The sequence below is a fragment of the Mus caroli genome, chromosome 11 (assembly GCF_900094665.2).
Source record: "Mus caroli chromosome 11, CAROLI_EIJ_v1.1, whole genome shotgun sequence".
Taxonomy (NCBI): domain Eukaryota; kingdom Metazoa; phylum Chordata; class Mammalia; order Rodentia; family Muridae; genus Mus; species Mus caroli.
Window position 1 is genome coordinate 65,497,145 of NC_034580.1, and position 5,046 is coordinate 65,502,190.

Genomic DNA, 5,046 nt, shown 5'->3' on the forward strand with positions numbered 1-5,046 from the left:
AAATGTCACCTCGTAGTGTTTCCAGTACTCTAAGAGGACTGGAATTTTAAAATATTATTTCTCTGACATGTCTTTTCACTGTTCTATCTATCTCAAAACTATGTGCAAACTTAATTCTAGCAGTCCAGTGAATGGGACCACTGTTAGTTGCTCTATTTATACTTATTTATATATATATATTTATATAATATATTTATTATTTATATTTATAATGATTAAGTTCCTTGCTGAAATGTGCAAAGGAAGTAAGAGGAGCCTGCATTTGAGTTTTGGCAATGACCTAACTCCAAAGCCTGTGTCTTCACCTTAAGTAGCATCTCCCTTCGGTCAGAAGCCTCCCCCCTGCCTATGTGAGACCAGTTAGTTATCAGCATATCAGGGATCCAGCTGTGGCTCTGCACTGAGCTTTGCAGAGGACGGAGAGGAAAATGATGAAGTTCAGGTGCTCTCCTTGAGAGGCCGTGAGACAAGAGACCCCTGTGTTGTTGGAGCTGAGCTGTGTGGCTGGGGAGAGGCAGAGTCCTAGGACAACTGCATCTGCAGCAAGAGAGACCAGCGCCACAAGAAGAGAGTGATGTGAAGGCTGTGAAGGCTCGCTGTTAGAAGAGTGTCTGGGGTGGGGTGGCTGCGGTTTGTTGGACTCTAAGAGCCCGTTGTATGTGGGGGCTACTGGAGGGTGAATACTGGAAGAAGAATCTTCATGAAGACATCCCTGGGGCCTGCCATGTGGTTCATAGGTGTGAGAGCGGAAGGCTGAAAAGGAGAAGCTCGCAGCTCACTGTAGCTTTCAGTGGCGAGCCCCTAAAGCCAGAGCAGAGGATGGGGTGGGAGAGGCAGAGAGGCAGAGAGGCATGGAACATAAGTGGAGGGGACTTGAGGAGGGTTGGAATCCTTACCTAGAGGATCTCTGTGCTTCTTGGTGGGCAGGCCCCTGGTCTCCTCCGCAGAGCTAAATAGACCTAGAGTTATCGCTTGCAACTGAGCCCACCCTAATTCCATAGGATCATTTGTCCCTAAGAGTATAGCACTAGCACCCTCTAGAAAAGGTAGGAGAGTTTAGGAACCCAGGAGTATCCTCATTTAGCCTCCAAGAGGGCAGCAGCTCATTTGTTCCCTCCTGTTGTGTGGGTGGGTAGTGTGGCAACAGGAAGGACTTTTTCCAAGTGTCCCACTTCTGATCACTTGGCTTCTCTGCTTGCTCACCTCTTAGCCTAGACCAGCTTTCCTCAACCTGTGGGTTGGAACCCCCACACCTCAGATATCCTGCATAACATATTTACTTTACGACTCATAACAGTAGCAAAACTATGAGGTTATGAAGCAAATTTATAAAATAGCAACAATTTTTTTGGGGGGGTGCAGTTTCTGAGACAGGGTTTCTCTGTGTTTCCCTGGCTGTCCTAGAATTCTCTCTGTAGGTCAGACTGGCCTGGAACTCAGAGATTAAAGGAATGATTAGAGGCTGGGATTAAAGGCATGAACCACCACCTGGCCCACAATGAAATAAATTTATGGTTGGAAATCACCACAACATGAGGAACTGTATTGAAGGGCCGCAGTGTTAGGAAGGTTGAGAACCGCTGGCCTAGACACTAGCCACTGGGGCTCTGGGTTTTCAGAAGCCTAGAACACTGGGGTGCTGAGGATGGGCAGAGAGGGTCGAGTCGGTAACATCCTTCGCTTTCGTACCGTTGGGAGTGATGGAATCTTCTCCCTGGCTTCAGGGACTCACTTGTCCCAGGGCTGGGAAGTCAACCCGGATGGACTTTGCAGCCTCAGTCTTTGCCCTCTCTCTGGCAGCTGCCCTCCATCCGCCCTTCTCCCGGAACACCTGGTGCAAGAGGCAGAAGCAGGAAGCAGCCGCCTGAGCCCTTATCTCTGTGTTCCCGATTCCACCTGCTTCCTCCTGGCTCTGCTCTCTCTCCCTGGGGGTAGCTGGAAAGGGGCTCAGTTCTTTTTTTTTTCTTTCTGGTTTTGCAAATATTTTTATTAATTCTTTGAGAATTTCATAGCATTTCTTTCAAGCATACCCCACCCTCATTCCCTCTTCTCTGGATCCTCCCATTTCTTCCCATGCCAACTTTGAGATTACTATTTTTTTTCTTCTTTCTCCACCAAGTACAGGTTTTGTTACCCAGCTAGTTTGGGGCCTGTTGTAGTGTGTATTCTTCCAGTAACTATCAAATGCTGACAGCTCCTTGGTAGTGGCGGGGGTGGGGGAGAGTGGAGGGGGGAGTGACTGACCACCTTGTCTGATCTCTGTTGGAACTTCGGCTGGAGGTTGGGGCTCAGTTCTTAACTCTTCTGCTTCCGGGTCTGTTTTCTGCAATCCTTCCGGGAGTGAAAACCTACACCTTCAATCTCAGCCTCCCACACCATCAAAAAGAGACCTTCAAGGGACCAGCTTTCTAGAACATAAACCCAGACATTAAGTGTATTCTTGCCCATTACTGACTTTGTAACATTGTTTCTTGAGCCAATCTCTCTCTTTCTTCCTCTCTCTCTCTCTCTCTCTCTCTCTCTCTCTCTCTCTCTCTCTGTGTGCATGAGAGAGAGAGAGAGAGAGAGGAGAGAGAGAGGAGAGAGAGAGAGAGAGAGAGAGATGCAGGAGAAACTTAAAAGTAGTAAGTCTGATGGTATAAAGGATTTACTAATCATCATTGAAGTTTCAGAGTTCCGAGAAAGTTTTTTTTTTAATTATTTATTATTTATTTTATGTATGGGGATGTCTAGTCTGCATGTATTTCTGTGCACTGTGTGTGTGTGTGTGTGTGTCTGATGCCTGCAGAGGCATCAGAAGAGGGAGTTAGATCTCTGGGATTGGAGTTACCAACCATTGTGAGTGATCACGTTGGTGCTGGGAATTGACCAGGCTCTCTAAAAGAGCAGCCAGTGCTCTTAACCACTGAGCCATCTCTCCAGCCCCATGGTTTTCTCTTTCCTGGAAGTTGAACTGAGCTGTTCCTCTTTACCTGCAAGTCTCAGATTAGCTGCCATCGTCACAGGAAACCGTGCTTTGCTTCCAGCTCCCCCGGTCTCATGTGCATTGCTGAGCTCATCATCCGATCCCAGAGATACTTTGTGCTCTTCAGCTCCTTGCCGCTATGCTCATGGGCTCGTGGGGGTTACAGAATGAACTGCATTCACCTTTGACTCCGAACCATCAGTCTGTCAGGAGAGAAGCCATCTTGAGGCTAGGAAGTCATCTATTAAGGTGGGTGTGCTAAGTGCCAGAAAGGCAGGTTAAAAGGACACCGCGGGCTCTGATTTACCAAAACCCGCTCTTGACTTCCTGGCAGCTGGCCAGAGATGGATGCCTGTCTGCCTCCAGCTGAAGGAAGTATCTCAAGAAGGAGTCTAAGATCAAGCCAGCCCAAGGGCTCTGGGCTCAAGAGCCCTAGGGGATGCTTAAAGGAGCCATGCTTCCATAACCAGGCAGATGTTCTTGCTGACAGGAAGGACAGTTGTCCCAGAGAGGATGGAACCTGAAACTGGGTAGCAGAAGACTGAATTACTGCTTTATTCTATCTGAGTTGGTTTCTGTTTGTTTAATTATATTTTTATTTATTTGTTGACATTTGCATACCTATGCACAATGTATTTTTTTCACACTCACACCCATTCCCTGCTTCCAGACCCATCCCAAAATCCTCCTCTTTCCAACTTCATGTCTCCTCTCCTTCTCTTCTTCCCCCTCTTCTTCCTTCTTTCCTCCTCCTCCTCCTCCTCTCCCTCTTCCTCCTCCTCCTCTCTCTTCTTTTTCTTCTTCCTCACCGGATACAGTTAGTGCTGTGCCTGTCTAGGAATGGATGTGGAGCTATCTATTAGAGCAACAACTTTCCCAAAGAAAAGTAAAGGATTCTCCTTTCCCCAAGTGCCGTAAACTGCAAATAGCTCCTGAGTCCGGAGTAGGCCTTGCGGCCCTACACACACATCTGCTGGGATTTGGAGTGGCTTGTGCAAGTTAGTTCAGTTAGTATGAGTTTATGAGTGCTGCAGCCATTGTCATGCCCAGAACACAGCACTTCACAGCTCTCCTCCCTGGCTGCCAGCTCTCGTGGGGTTTTTCCTTCCTCTATTGCAATATATTCTCTGAGCCTCAGTTGGGGACACTACAGATGTCTCATTTAGGGCTAAGTCTCTGTGTTAACCGCTGTCCACTGCACAGAGATGCTCTTCTGACCAAGGTAAAGAGTAGCACAGATCTATTCGTATAAACACAAATGTTTTGAAGGCTGTTTGACAACAGAAACATTTCGCAACGTAATAGTGGGCTCCCTGTTAGGACCTATGATTTCCTAGCTCTGGGCTTTTGACCATGTTTATAGCATCAGACATGAACTCCCTCCTGTGAAGCAGGCCCTCCCTAAACTGTGTTCATATCCAGTCTGAAAGCAGAGGTGACCCCAGGACTGTCAAGCCATGATTGCACCAGTGGGCACATATTGCGCCATGTAGTGACCAGTGCCAGGTAAAACCATAGTGATCTCTTTTCCACCTGCAGCCTGGCAGCTTCTGGCAGGATAAAAGCCAGCCAGGGAGCACAGGGAGGAATATCCAGGTTGGTTTCAGATTGGTTTTTCTTTGTCCTGAAAACAAAGTGTACGGTGTGTTTAGCAATACTATCCATGACAATATACGGTGGACAACCAAGAGGAGTGACAGTAGCCCGAGTTGTTGGAGGGATTAAGGAGAGTGTTAAAATTTTTTTATCTGTTTTGCTGTTGTTGTTACTTTATTTTATTTTTTTTTTTCTTTTGAGACAGGATCTTCCTCTGGCACAGGCTATCTAAAACTTTGTGGCAACTCTCCTGCCTCAGCTTCACAAAGGCTGGAATGATAGGTGTGACACAATGTCTGCCTTCCTCGCCTGCCTTTTTGTCTTATTATCTTTTTTTTATTCCATAATAAGACCTCATTGAACAAATGGACCCTTTGCCAACCTTCCCCTGAGCCTAGAGTGACTTGCATCTGTTCTTTGACAGAGCCCTTCTTTGAAGTCCTCCTCACATCCCACTTTCTAAGTGAAGCCTTCTTCATCATCAT